Raw genomic sequence first — 15,899 nt, 5'->3', positions numbered from 1 at the left:
CTATTAAGCATGTAAAATATCAAGTGCATTCTTCTGCCTCAATGTCACACTTACCAGTTTTCAAAGGAGTGATGGTGGTGGGAATGCTTCGATGTGGCCGTGGAGCTGGATGAAAGAATGAAAAACTCACGTAGGTTAAATCCCCAAAACAGTGAAGAGGCAGGGCTAAGACAGGACCCTGGGGATCAGTTCAAAAATAATGCATGTGGTCAGGCAGCAGAATGTCAGAGCCACATAGCCAGCCTTTTATGGCCAAGAAGGCAGACAAATATAGCAGCAAATGGGGAGGGTAGTCCCAAACCAGAGGAAGAAAGAGGCACTGACAGGTAGCCGCCTTGGTCATGTAATTACATTAATGCCTGTCAATGGATCTGTACTGATTAACCCAATGCAGGATTTTTATTTGGCTATAGGAGCTACTTTCAATCTCTTTATCATTGAATATTTAAAAGTGTAATAGAAAAAGTAGTTTGTGTTGAGAACTAAAAATAGATGTAGTAATCTGATTCCCAAAATGGACTTCATGGAATTTTAATGCCAAGATATGATTCTGGGTATGCTATTTGTAACACATGTACAGTACATTTAAAAGACACGAGGTGAAAAAAGAACTTGAGGCTCACTACAGGCAAAACTGTTTAAAATGGGTTACATGTGGTGGTAATTTGGGTCTGACAATACACAGTCACTGTTTCTCTCACGTCAGGAAAGTTTTCAAAGTCAGAGCTTCAAGCTTGAGTATTTGAATCCTTTTTTCATGAAGTAAAGCTTTTGAGAAGCAACAAGTTTTACCTTTCCTAAAGTCAGAGTAGGGTCAATCTATCTAACAAGAGATTCTCTGTTTTGTAGAGTATGTAACAAATTAGCATGTGGTATAATCTGTGGTCAGAGCCCACATTTTGGAGTCAGACCAGAGCTATATTCCTGGCTATCCATCGCACTTAATAGCCAAGCAATTTATTTCTCCTTCCTAAGCTTCATTTTCCTTCCCTACAAAATAATATCCAAAGTATGGGAATGCTGCAGAAATTAAATGCAATAATGCACTTAACCCAGTGATTGCCACATAATACTCAGTGGACATCAACTATTATTACTGCTAGAAATAATTTGAAAGCTCTTTGTTCAGATGATACGTATTGAGTGGTTTGTGTTCTGACATCATATTATAGTGATATACATCAACTGAATGCAGATCACTTGTAACTACCAGAATATTGAACAGACCCAGTATCACAGTTTAATTTATAATTACTTTCTTGGTGATAACTACAGTAACACTGAGACACTGTGATGGGCACTTTATACACACGACCTCATTTAATTTAATTCTCATGGTGCCCTGCAAGCTAGGTATGATTAGCTTCATTATACAGCCAAGGAAATCAAGGCCTCGAAAGGCAAAGTCATTTGCCAAAGATCACACAGCTAGTACACAGCAAAGGCAATTCCTTCAATCCATATTTGGATTCCAAACCCCATGCACTTTTTGTCATGCATTGATGGATCCTCTACTGACACTTCGTTTATAAGAAAGTAGCTATTTTGAAATGGCCTTCAAGGGACACCTGGGTGGCTCAGCTGTTGAGCATCTGCCTTCAGCTCAGGGTGTGATCCCGGGATAAGGGATGGAGTCCCTCATCGGGGTCCCTGAAAGGAGCCTACTTCTCCCTCTGCTTAAGTTTCTCTGTCTCTCTCTCTCTGTGTCTCTCATGAATCAATCTTTAAAAAAAATGAAATGGCCTTCAAACACACTGTGAGTCTCCATTCACAACCAACACCCGCTTCTGGACTATCCAAAGTGTGTAAAAGAATGTGTTCCACTTAGCCTCAATGCTATTTCCTGATAAAACTCAACTTGGCATTTCTTCATCTATACATACCCCCAATGCGTGTGCACATGGACGTTTTGGCTATTCGGAATCCATATGAGAGTTTTCAAAGCTTCATGCTCCTCAAGCATCCATTTGTTCTCTAAACACTCAGTATAGAATGGTAAGTGGTTCTGAGTTTTATCTACCAGGCATGAGAATGGTTCCCAGTGAACTGTTTCTGTAGAGAACAGGGTTAAGTTGTTTCAAATCTCGAAGCAGGAGAGAAGAAATATAGATAAAAATAAGAGATATAAATAATCATAATACTAACTAATATTTATGACCATTTGCTATATCTTATGCATTAATACTAACTGCTTTACAGTATCTTATTTGAACACTGCATATGCATAAAAACATTTCATGGATTATGAAGTTGAGATTTAGAGTGGCTGGTATTCTTAATACCACACAACTGTGTGTGACAGAGGATTTAAATGTGACAGAGGATTTAAACTCAGTTCTATTCTACTCAGAACACAGTCTCTTTTATATCATACTACCCTGCCTTTCAATAATTTTATTGTGTGTGTGTGTGGGGGTGTGTAGATAGATAGAGCCATGTGCCGATAATGTCCATTAGAAGGAAGAACTGTTACTAAAGAATTTTAATTTTATTTCCAGTGTAACATTTATTAGATCAATCAAATATTTACTGGGCTTTAAAAAAAATATTTACTGGGCTTTAATCTATGTTAAGATTACAAAATTAGAGAAGTCCACACACACTTATGGAAATCTAAACTATTATCATTTACTCACTGACATTCAGGATCCCAGTGGAAGTTTATTTCAAACAGATATACAATAAGATTTAATAAAACAGCAAGAGATAGACCCAGCTTAGTATACTAAGTGATCTTTCTGCTATAGAATCATCTGGATTCAGCCTTTTCTAACAATATACTTATGTAAAATATAGTTAACCAGATCACACACATACTGAGGTGTACTGCATAATTAAACTAAAATTAAAGAAGGAAAATTTAGCTGGGCTCATAAAAACCAATTATTGTGATTTAATAATGATTCCCTTATCGGTGAATAATCATTCTGTCAATTACTCTGATGTAATCATAATGCCCTTATAGATGTGTAACTATTCTGAAAACTTAAGGCACCCAGGGGTGCCTGGGTGCCTCCATACTCAGTGTAGAGTCTGCTTGAGATTCTCTCCCTTTCCCTCTTCCTGTCACCATCTAGCTCTAAAATAAATAAATAGGGCAGCCCAGGTGGCTCAGCGGTTTAGTACCGCCTTCAGCCCAGGGTCTGATCCTGGAGACCTGGGATCAAGTTCCACATCCGGCTCCTTGCATGGAGCCTGCTTCTCCCTCTGCCTGTGTCTCTGCCACTCTGCTCTCTCTCTCTCTGTGTGTGTCTCTCATTAAAAAATAAATTAATTAATTAAAAATAAATAAAGTAGATGTATTCTTTCTCCAAATCAACTTTAAACTGTATTAATATTTTGGGGGTACCTGGCTGGCTCAGTCAGTGAGCATGAGACTTTTTTTTAAAGATTATTTATTTATTTATTCATGAGAGACCCAGAGAGAGGCAGAGACATAGGCATAGAGAAGCAGACTCCCTGTGGGGAACCTGATGCTGAACTCAATCCCAGGACCCCAGGATCACAACCTGATCCAAAGGCAGACGTTCAACCACTGAGCCACCCAGGCGTCCCTGAGCATGAGACTATTGATCTCAGTGTTGTAAGTTCAAGCCCCATGTGGGGTGTAGACATTACCAAAAAAAAATTTTTTTAATATTTTATTTATTTATTCATGAGAGACGCAGAGAGAGAGGTAGAGACATAGGCAGAGGGAGAAGCAAGCTCCAAGCAGGGAGCTTGATGCGGGACTCAATCCCAGGACCCTGGAATCACAACCTGAGCCAAAGGCAGATGCTCAACCCCTGAGCCACCCAGGTTCCTTAAAAACATTTTTTTTAAATATAAAACTTCAATAAATAAGTAAAGAGTATTAACATTTTTATAAGTGTGAAGTACTGAGTTTAACAATAGTGTATCCTAAAAGCCAAAGTAAATGTATAAATATTAGCTATCTAGTAATTTTCATTTTTATAGTAGAAGAGAAAATAGTAGCAAATCATTTTTCTATATATGAGGGAATAAACAAATAAATATTCTTTAGAAATGCAATGTAAACAAAAACTAAATTCCAACTGAAATCAAGAAATTTTTAAAAAGTTGCTGGTTGTAGTTAACTACAATACATGCATCAACACTGTGAGAAAGGGATGCCTGGGTGGCTCAGTGGTGGAGCATGGCCTTTGGATCAGCATGTGATCCTGGAGTCCCGGGATCGAGTCCCACATCAGGATCTCTGCATGGAGCCTGCTTCTCCCTCTGCCTATGTCTCTGCCTCTCTCTGTGTCTCACATGAATAAACAATACAATCTTTTTTAAAAATGTGAGAAAAGAGCATGTATTGAAACCCTACTGTGTCAGGCACTATGCCATGCCCCAGGGTCCAGGGGTGACTAATTCATGTCCCTTTGGGATATAGTAGCCACCATGTAGTTGGGTAGACAAATTGGGTACTTATGTAAAAATAATTACGGCACCATGGCATAAGATGATATCTGTCATGTTACCCCACATAATTCTCCAGCTCTACTCCTTGCCACTTCCCTTCCCGCCTTGTGGAATTCCAATCACATGTAATTCCTTGTACTTCCACAAACTCCAGGCATCTAATGCCTCAGTTCCTTCACAAGTACTGTTCCTCTCTGCTCTCCCTCATCCCTGTTGAGCACATGCATATTTCCTCACTTCCTTAACTCTCAGTTCTTGAAGGCTTCCTCTCCTAAGGTCATCTCTTCTGGAAGATGTTTCTAATTCCACTAGGGTAGGAAGTCTATCAAACTATATTTAATGTATGTGTTTTCTTTTCTGTCTCCCGTACTGTGAACTATTGAGGGCAGAAGACAAATCTTTTGTCTAAGCACTCTCAGTATCTAGCAGAATTCTTGGCACAAGATAGGCAATGAATAAATAACTGCTGAATAAATAAAAGTGGGAAATGTGGTATTGAAAAAAATCCTCAGGACTAAAGAACTACTTAGAGGTGGAAACAAAAAAAAATGAAGAGTCATGGTGGCCAACTATTCACTGATTGGCTGAGGGCAGGGGAACTGCTCAGGAGCTGGTGGGTGAATTCTAGGAGTGGGCCAAGTCTCTAAGCCCAGAAGCACCCCCATGCCCAAAGTTCAGTCAAGGGAGCTCTAGTTGATTATTAGAAAGCAAGACCCCAAAGGCCATTTTCTTTTCTTTTTCTTTTTTTTCCTAAGATTTATTTATTTGAGAGAGAGAGAGAGAATGGGTGGATGGGCAGAGGGAGAGAATTCCAAGCAGACTTCCTGCTGAGCACAGAGCCTCATGCGGACTCTATCTCACAACCCATGAGATCATGACCCAAGCCGAAGTCACAAATAACTGACTGAGCTACCCAGACACCCACCAAAGCCCATTTTCTTTTTTTTTTTATCTTTATTTTTATTATTTTTTTTAATTAATTTTTATTGGTGTTCAATTTACCAACATACAGAAAAACACCCAGTGCTCATCCCGTCAAGTGTCCACCTCAGTGCCCGTCACCCATTCCCCTCCAACACCCGCCCTCCTCCCCTTCCACCACCCCTAGTTCGTTTCCCCGAGTTAGGAGTCTTTATGTTCTGTCTCCCTTCCTGATATTTCCCAACATTTCTTTTCCCTTCCCTTCTATTCCCTTTCACTATTATTTATATTCCCCAAATGAATGAGAACATACACTGTTTGTCCTTCTCCGATTGACTTATTTCACTCAGCATAATACCCTCCAGTTCCATCCACGTTGAAGCAAATGGTGGGTATTTGTCGTTTCTAATTGCTGAGTAATATTCCATTGTATACATAGACCACAGCTTCTTTATCCATTCATCCTTCGATGGACACCGAGGCTCCTTCCACAGTTTGGCTATTGTGGCCATTGCTGATAGAAACATCGGGGTGCAGGTGTCCCGACATTTCATTGCATCTGAATCTTTGGGGTAAATCCCCAACAGTGCAATTGCTGGGTCGTAGGGCAGGTCTATTTTTAACTCTTTGAGGAACCTCCACACAGTTTTCCAGAGTGGCTGCACCAGTTCACATTCCCACCAACAGTGTAAGAGGGTTCCCTTTTCTCCGCATCCTCTCCAACATTTGTTGTTTCCTGCCTTGTTAATTTTCCCCATTCTCACTGGTGTGAGGTGGTATCTCATTGTGGTTTTGATTTGTATTTCCCTGATGGCAAGTGATGCAGAGCATTTTCTCATGTGCATGTTGGCCATGTCCATGTCTTCCTCTGTGAGATTTCTCTTCATGTCTTTTGCCCATTTCATGATTGGATTGTTTGTTTCTTTGGTGTTGAGTTTAATAAGTTCTTTATAGATTTTGGAAACTAGCCCTTTATCTGATATGTCATTTGCAAATATCTTCTCCCATTCTGTAGGTTGTCTTTTAGTTTTGTTGACTGTATCCTTTGCTGTGCAAAAGCTTCTTATCTTGATGAAGTCCCAATAGTTCATTTTTGCTTTTGTTTCTTTTGCCTTTGTGGATGTATCTTGCAAGAAGTTACTGTGGCCGAGTTCAAAAAGGGTGTTGCCTGTGTTCTCTTCTATGATTTTGATGGACTCTTGTCTCACATTTAGATCTCTCATCCATTTTGAGTTTATCTTTGTGTATGGTGAAAGAGAGTGGTCCAGTTTCATTCTTCTGCATGTGGATGTCCAATTTTCCCAGCACCATTTATTGAAGAGACTGTCTTTCTTCCAATGGATAGTCTTTCCTCCTTTATCGAATATTAGATGACCATACATTTCAGGGTCCACTTCTGGGTTCTCTATTCTGTTCCATTGATCTATGTGTCTGTTTTTGTGCCAGTACCACACTGTCTTGATGACCACAGCTTTGTAGTACAACCTGAAATCTGGCATTGTGATGCACCCAGCTATGGTTTTCTTTTTTAAAATTCCCCTGGCTATTCGGGGTCTTTTCTGATTCCACACAAATCTTAAAATAATTTGTTCTAACTCTCTGAAGAAAGTCCATGGTATTTTGATAGGGATTGCATTAAACGTGTAAATTGCCCTGGGTAACACTGACATTTTTACAATATTAATTCTGCCAATCCATGAGCATGGAATATTTTTCCATCTCTTTGTGTCTTCCTCAATTTCTTTCAGAAGTGTTCTATAGTTTTTAGGGTATAGATCTTTTACCTCTTTGGTTAGGTTTATTCCTAGGTATCTTATGCTTTTGGGTGCAATTGTAAATGGGATGGACTCCTTAATTTCTCTTTCTTCAGTCTCATTGTTAGTGTATAGAAATGCCATTGACTTCTGGGCATTGATTTTGTATCCTGCCACGCTACCAAATTGCTGTATGAGTTCTAGCAATCTTGCGGTGGAGGCTTTTGGGTTTTCTATGTAGAGTATCATGTCATCGGCGAAGAGGGAGAGTTTGACTTCTTCTTTGCCAATTTGAATGCCTTTAATGTCTTTTTGTTGTCTGATTGCTGAGGCGAGGACTTCCAGAAATATGTTGAACAGCAGTGGTGAGAGTGGACATCCCTGTCTTATTCCTGATCTTAGGGGAAAGGCTCCCAGTGCTTCCCCATTGAGAATGATATTTGCTGTGGGCTTTTCGTAAATGGCAAAGCCCATTTTCTATTATTATTTCTATCTACCTATTTTTCTGTTTACTCATAAATAGATGTCTAGAGTGATACTCAGTCAATGTCAATAGTAACTCAATTAGTGAGCTTTTTTTTTCCTTTTCTTTCTTGTTTTTTTCTTTCCTTTTTTATAATTAGTGTCAAGACCTGTGAACATATGGATCCCTGGGTGGCTCAATGGTTTGGCACCTGCCTTAGGCCCAGGGTGTGATCCTGGAAACCCAGGATCGAGTCCCACATTGGGCTCCCTGCATGGAGCCTGCTTCTCCCTCTGCCTGTGTCTCTGCCCCTCCCTCTCTCTCTCTGTGTGTGTCTCTCATGAATAAATAAAATCTTTTAAAAAAAGATTATAGGGCAGCCCAGGTGGCTCAGCAGTTTAGCGCCACCTTCAGTCCAGGGCGTGATCCTGGAGTCTCGGGATAGAGTCCCACATCAGGCTCCCTTCATGGAGCCTGCTTTTGTCTCTGCCTCTCTCTCTCTCTCTCTCTGTGTCTCTCATGAATAAATAAAAAAAAAATTAAAAAAAGATTATAAATAATTTAAAAAAAAAAAAAAGATTAGAGAAGCAGGCTCCATGCAGGGAGCCCAATGTGGGACTCAATCCTGGGTCTTCAGGATCACACCCTGGGCCAAAGGCAGGTGCCAAACCACTGAGCCACCGGGGCTGCCCAAAATAAAATCTTAAAAAAAAAAAAGAACTGTGAACATATTCAATGGAATATTATTCAGTATTAAAAAGGAATGGAATTCTGATACATGCTACAACATGAGTAAACCTTGAAGATGTTAAGCTAAGTGAAGTAAGTCAGACACAAAAGGACAAATATTGCATGAGGTATCCTAGTACTTAGATTTGCAGAGACAGAAAGTAAAATGGTGGTTACCAGGGGCTGGGAGGAGAGAGAAGAGGGAGTTAGCATTTAATGGGTAGAATTTTAATATGGGAAGATGCAAAAATTCTGGAGATGGGTAATGCTGACACTTGGCCAACAATGTGAATGAACTTGGAAAAATTAATAAAAGGAAACCTCATTTAGAATGGAGTCAGAAGGCTGTGGGGGGAGTTCTCATGCCCTACCACCTGAGGTCAATTGCAGACCCCACATGAAGAGATGTACCCTACAAGCCATATTACTTTAGCTACTATTACTTTACCATTCCAGCAGGAGGAAGGAAGGTTTTTCTCTTCCCCCTGTAACAGCCCATTCAATATGAAACTATCATGACTTAGCCAATGAAAAGCCACCATACTTCAAATTCCCAGTTTACTCCAATAGACTTTTTATTACAGCCCTCCCAACTCCCTCTTTCCCTCTATTAAAAAAAAAAAAAAAGCATTCTTCTCCTTTGTTCTCTGGACTTGGCTATGATTTTGCCATAGCTTGCTAGTCCCTAATTATAATCCTCTGCTATTCCTGAATAAACTTATTTTTGCTTGTAAAATAACTAGCAGTTTTATTTTTAAGGTTAACATACTTAATGCCACTGAACTATATGCTTAAAAATGATTAATATGGTAAATTTCACATTATGTATATTTTACCACACACACAGAAAATAATGAGATTTTACCCTACTCTCAAGCTAACAAGGTAACATGGATGCTGACAAGGCATGAGACTCCTGGGTCAGAGTCCAAGGACTTTATTACTCTCAGCAATGGCAAAGGCCAGAGCATGAGCAAATTCTTTACTGGTTTACTAACCCCCAATTCCCATAGGGAAAAATGAAAAGGGCAGTGAAACCTGCACAAACACAGGAACTTTAGCTATGGACCTAAATACTATATAATGAGCATTAAGCATGTTTGCCCTTTACTCCAGAGGTAGACATTTTCTTTATTATATTGAATAGTAAGCTTGCCTGCCTTTTTCCCTGGAAGGAGACCTTCTTTCTATCTTTAAAGGTTGTTCACTGCACAAACATCCCTGAAAAGACAGTCTGGAACAAATGGAAGCTAGGCCTTGCTTGCAAGGTACACAGAAACATGACAGATCCATGGAAAACTATCTCCCAACAATCAACATTCATTATTTTTACAAAAACAATAACTTTTTTCTTCTTTTTTTAAAGTGAGAACCGGGCTAAAGAGCAACAGATGTGAATCTTCAGTTTCATTTTATTTTTCTTTTTGATAATTTTATAGTAGTAGAATTTACAAATAACAAAATTCATCCGTTTTAAGAGTAAAGTTCAGTGATTTTTAGTAAATTTACAGAATTGGGCAACCATCACCAAAATCCAGTTTTAAAACACTTCCATCACCAGAAAAACTTCCCTTATGCCAGTTTATAGTTAATCGCTGGTTACACCCACAGTCTAGGCAATCACTGTCCTGGCCTTTTTTCTCTACAGTTTAGCCTTTCCTAGAAACAAATGGAATCATATATTATGTAGTCCCGTATGTCTGGGATTTTTTACTTAGCAAGCTGTTTTTGAGATTCATCTATATGGTTGTATGATTCAACAGCTTGTTTCTTTTTATTGCTAAGAAATATTTCACTGAAAGATACCATGTTTTGCTAATCCATTCATCAATTAATGGACTTTGTCCAGTTTGGAGCTGTTGTGAATAATGCTATCTTGAATTTTTAAAATATATTTGTTCTTATATAGTTAACCACATTTGGTCTCACAGATAACAAGGTTTGAAATGCTGACCAAAAAGTATTGATATCTAACACTTACATAGTACTTACTGTTTTCCAAGTAGTATTATAAATACTTTATATGTATTAACTTCTTTATTCCTCACAACACTCTATAAGGTAGGTACTATTATTATTACCCATTCACTAATTACCCATTATTATTATCCATTCACTAATGAGAAAACTGAGCTATAGAGTTCAGTAATTTGCTCAAGTATATACAACTAAAATGTTATATATTGTGGTAATTATTTCACAATATACATAATTTAAGTTATTATGCTGTACATTTTTCCTTTTTTCTTTTCTTTTCTTTTCTTTTTTTTTTTTAAAGTAGGCTCCATGCCCCACAAGTAGGCTTGAACTGACAACCCTGAGATTAAGACCTGAGTTGAGATCAAGAGTTGGACGCTTAACTGACTGAGCCACCCAGGTAACCTTGTTTGTATGCTGTACATTTTAAACTTCTACATTCTGTATGTCAATTATATCTCAATAAAACTGGGGGGGGGGGCAGATAGTGTTAGAATGAGGATTCAAATTCAGATAACCCAGATCCAGAGTTCATGGACTTAACCTGTATACAGTATTTGCTCACAACTAAAACAATCCACTTGTGATAAAATTCTGTAACTTCTTCAAATCTTTTAATAATGTAGATATCAGCTTTACATTTGGGGCAGGCATGTCTTCAAGTATTAATTTGATTATATTCTTTGTTTCCTTCTCTCTCTCTCATACTCTGATAGTCCCTGTCCCTTTCTCCCCCAGGCCACTCTGAAACAAAAAAACAAAGACGCAAAAACAAATCTTCAGACTTAGCAATTTCAGGTACAAGCTTATAAAGCCAGCTTTTCCTATCCCACCTACTAGATAATACTGAGCCTAGAAAAGAGGAGGCAAATGGCAGGGTAGCCACTAGAGCAGGAGAGCAAGGACCAATAGGTGGAATGGCGTGACCCTCAACCCAGAAGGAAATGAGCCTTTGGAGGAAAGAACAAGGAGTAGAAAGACAAAGAATAATTTATCCTTAAAAATGGACTCTTGGAAGACTAAATGAAATAAGCCAGTCACAAAGGACACATTTGGGGGTACCTGGGTGGTTCAGTCGGTTAAGCATCTGGCTTTTGATTTCAGCTCATGATCTCAGGGTGGTAAGATGGAGCCCAGCATTGGGCTCATGCTGGGGATGAAGCCTGCTTGAGATTCTCTCTCTCCGTCTACCTCCCTTGCCAAAACAAAACAAAACAAAACAAAACAAAACACATGTGTTGTATGGTTCTATTTACATAAAGTACTTAGGTTAAATTCACAGAGACAGAAAGTAGAATGGTAGTTGCCAGAGGCTGGGGCAATGGGGTAGGGAAAATGGGGAGCTATTGTTTAATGGGTAGAAAGTTTCAGTTAGGGAAGATGAAAAGTTCTAGAGACAGATGGTGGTGATGATGGTACAACAGTGTGAATGAACTTAATGCCACTGAATTATGCAACTTAAAAATGGTTAAGATGGTAAATTTTGTGTTATGTAAATTTCACAACTTTAAAACATGGCTTCTGATTCATCACTGTTCAGCATGGACATCCCTCAATTCAGCAGTCCTGGACATCAATAACCCCATTCTTCATAACAGAGATGGGGGACTCATGCCCCCCACACTTGTGCTTGCTGTCTCAAATAAATAAATAAAATCTTTAAAAAAAAAAAAAAAGCCTGGAAGTCAGGGTTAGGAATTAGGAACATCTTTATTTTCAACCCAGCTCTTTTATTACATTTATATATGTTCCTTTCAGGGTCCCTTTAACCTCTCTGGCTCTGATTTTTTACAGTTCCCCTAATAGGGTGGGACTGGAAAAGTGGTTCTCCTTCCTTGCTACACATTAGAATAGCTTAGGAGTTTCTAAACTGTACTCAAGCTCAGACCATATTTCAGGACAATGACCTCAAAATCTCTGGGCATGAGACATGAGTGTTTCTAAAAGCTCCTAAATGACCCTTATGTGCAGCCCAAAGAAAAAATAACGTCTTAGGTCTCTTTCTATTCTAAAATGATGAAAGCCTCTGAATTAAAGAGCGAGCTATAAATATTTTGCACAAATAAAGGTTTTCCTTTTCAATTACCTCCTTGGAAAGTATTTCCCCAGAAAGGGACTATAAATCAAAGGGTATTTTTTAAAGACTTTATTTATTTATTTATTCATGAAAGATACAGAGAGAGAGAGGCAGAAGGAGAAGCAAGGAGCTTGATGCGGGACTTGATCCCCAGACCCGAGATCACACCCTGAGTTGAAGGCAGATGCCCAACCGCTAAGCCACCCAGGCGTCCCTAAAGGGTATATTTTGTGAGATTGCTATTTGGAATAATTAGGCTGATCTACAATGCCATCTACCAAATATGAATATACTCCTTCTTCATTGCCACATCAATATTGCAATACAGAATTTTTATTTATTATCAAGTTAACAGATGTGAAATATATCTCATAGCTATTTTTAAATGCATTTAAAAAATTCTTTGTGAGACTGGGCATTTTTTCAATGTTAGCTATTTGATTTCTCTCTGTGAGCACTATCTTTTGAGCTTTGCCATGGAGATTGGTAATCCTTCTTGAGATCATTATTAATCTTTTAATATAAACAACATAAAATAGCTACCATTGAGACCTACCATGTGCTACTGTACCATGCTTTACATGTATTTTATTTTTTACAAAAATTATACAAGGCCGTTATTATTCCCACATTATAAATGAGAAAGCTAAGGTTCAAACAGGTTAGGCAAGTTACCCAAAGTCACATAGCTAATAAATAACGGAGCTGGGATTTGAATCCACCTCCATGTAGCTTTCAAGGACTACCCTCTTTACTGGACAGGTAAACATTAAATGCCTGTCCTGTTCACAGTACATGCTGACGTTTTGCACCATGTGATTCTTGCTCTCTGACCCACAGTGATGGGTCATTTCAGACCCATAGGTAAATGATGAATAATATGTCCTGGTCAGCAACCTGTGGTGAGCCAAGCCACATTAGAATAGCTTAGGAGTTTCTAAACCGTGATTACATTCCTCTGTTGAGAATTTGAATTTGGAACTGTTGAGTGTTGATGCACTGAATAGAAGGAGCAAAAGTGAAAAAGGCTGAATGAAGAGTTGTCTTGTGTATACTGGAGTCAGAGGAGCCATGACAACTTGAAATTATGAGGAACTAGAAACTAGGGTTAGCAGAGAAAGACAATTGGTAGAGAGAAAACTAACTAGATGTGCTTAAAGAAGTAGAGACCTAATCAGAGAACAATCATTTGGCCCATGAGAGAAAAACCAAAGAGTCAAATACCTGAAGCTACCTCTGTTTTCAGCAACTCTCCAGTTTAGATGCAGTTCATGTATATCCCTAACATAGGTATCCTCTTTCTTGAGCTAACTGGTCTGTGTCTCTGTACCTTGCTATCAAACAAGTCAAAATAAAACACTCTTTTAATTAAAATTTTTAAATATTCTGGGTATTGTTTATCTGTCATATTTATCATAAAATGTTTCCATTTCAATTCTTTCCTTGTTTGCACTACATTTTGACTTTTATAAAAATGGAACCATCAATCTTATAATCAGTAATACTTTCACTGGTCAAAAACTTACATTTACAGAAATTATAATGACAGAGAGCAGAGAGTGGTTGCCCGAAGATGGGGGAGGTAAAAAGTGGGAGGAGTCGGGAATGAAGCTTTAAAAATGGCCATGGAGAAACTTTGGGGGTGATGGATATGTTCAATATCTTGAGCGTGGTGAAGATTTCACAAGTATACACTAGTCAAAACTTATGATATTACACATTTTTAAGTATGTGTGGTTTATTGCATGCCGATGATAATTTAAACTTCTTTTTTTTAGAAAGGCTCCATGCCTAGTGTGGAGCCCATTGTGGGGCTCAATCTCACGACCCTGACATCAAGACCTGAGCTGAGATCAAGAGTCAAACGCTTAACCAAATGAGCCAACCATGTACTCCTAAACAATTTGTTAAAACAAATACTCTTCTTTCCAGTTAAGATACTTATACAATTCTATTTCATTCAACTCATTATGCTTTATGCTTAACTGGAACTCACCTGCAATTTATTGTGGTTTATACTATAAGAACTTAATCCAAGTTTATTTTTCTCAGTTTTAATATTCTTTTTCAACTACATTTTATAAATAGTTCTTTCACCATTGTTTATTACACTTAGGAAGTCATGCGCTGAAAACCCTATGGTCTTCAGTCTATTTCTATTCATATTTTTCATTCCTTGGCCAATTTTTCTATTTTTAAACCTAATACTATCTGCTTTGGAGGTCTGGAATTTTATTCCGTTGTGATATTTGTAATGTTTTAAGTCATGTAAAGGATTTTACATTAGGCAAAGGAGCTAATGTTAGTACACACACACACACACACACACACACACACACAGTTGTTCTTGTATACTTAAATGAAATAAATTTCGTGTAACTGTTATCCAGCCACCACAACTACCTGTGTACCGAGAAAATTTTCATTCTGGACCTAGCAGGCCACACAGAAGTCTGATAACATACACCTGGTTGCGTTTCAACACAGGACTATTTTCATCATTCAACCACTTCCTAAGTTGCCTTTATTGTTTTCTACTAACTATGCCTCAAAGTTCTTGAATAAGGTTTACAGTTTTAACTTAGGTTTAATTGGGCACATATGTCATGCCCAGGACTGTGAAAGGTAATAGGAATAAAAACAGAAGGTGGCATCCTTGGGAAGTGTATGTAATTCATATCATGGCTCTTCTTCCTGAACTGAAGCAAGTAATAAATTATGTAGCACAAAGTAAGACACTGAAGAATACTGATCTTAAAAAAGTCCCTTTAACTTCAGGTTCTTTGGTCTTTCAGGGATTATTGGGTAGTGCTGCCAGACCAGTGCTTTAATGCTTTCCTGAATTGGCCCTCCACAGGGTAATGCAGAAGGAAGTGTTCGTTGTTACATATGGACAAGTTATACAAAATTGAAACTGCTGATAGAAATTACTTTCATGTACCATTATTCCTTCAGGAGAAAGAAGAACTCAGAATCAAAAGCTGTCATATAGGTGGCTGGCAAAATAGATATGGCCCTGAGCACCGATTTCAGTGCAATTAACCCTTTCTGGAAAGTCTGCAAGAGACCATAGAGTCTCTTTTCCTGGAAAAACAAAACAAAAAAAAAAATTAGTCAACATTTTGGGCAAATATTCCCACTCCAAATTATTAATACTATCATTTTTGTCAATAATTAGCATGCTTCACCAATCAATATAGTATAGAGGCTGAAAGTTCAGGCTTTGAAGTCATTCTGACCTGAGTTAGATTCCTGACCCTTCTCTTTCCCACAGTATGACCCTGAGCAGGTTTTATTAACCTCTCTAAGCTTCAAGTTCCTCTTGAAAAAGCAGAGAACAGTAATGTGTTAATTACTGTTCTGGGTCTTTGAGATACTAGAGTAAACAAAACAATCCCCAAACCTTGTATTCATAGAACTTGGGATGAAAGGTAAGCAGTAAAAAAGTAAGTGAAGTATATCATATGTCAGAGGCAATAAATGCAGTGGAAAAAATAAAGCAAAAGAGGAGAATGCTGGAGGTGGAAGATGAACAAGGAAATCTTAAATG

General features: G+C 38.3%; 1 protein-coding gene across 9 annotated transcripts in view; it reads right to left on the bottom strand.

Annotated features, from left to right (window-relative positions):
- MYOM1 (myomesin 1) overlaps nucleotides 1-15,899 on the bottom strand; it is a 155,610-nt gene that overhangs the window by 132,392 nt on the left and 7,319 nt on the right. For 2 of the 9 annotated variants that reach the window (XM_072735026.1, XM_072735032.1), the window contains exons 2-3: nucleotides 1,884-2,052; nucleotides 55-105 (exon numbers count right to left, since the gene is read on the bottom strand). The exons of 2 other annotated variants lie outside the window; for them this stretch is intronic. The gene's annotated coding sequence lies outside the window, so the exon portion shown is untranslated. Of the gene's footprint in view, nucleotides 1-54; nucleotides 459-1,883; nucleotides 2,053-15,899 lie in introns of those variants that run through there. 5 more of the 9 variants (XM_072735025.1, XM_072735031.1, XM_072735029.1 and 2 more) reach the window with 4 other exon arrangements.

Source organism: Vulpes vulpes, chromosome 13, assembly GCF_048418805.1.
Source record: "Vulpes vulpes isolate BD-2025 chromosome 13, VulVul3, whole genome shotgun sequence".
Taxonomy (NCBI): domain Eukaryota; kingdom Metazoa; phylum Chordata; class Mammalia; order Carnivora; family Canidae; genus Vulpes; species Vulpes vulpes.
This window is presented reverse-complemented; position numbering and strand designations above follow the sequence as displayed.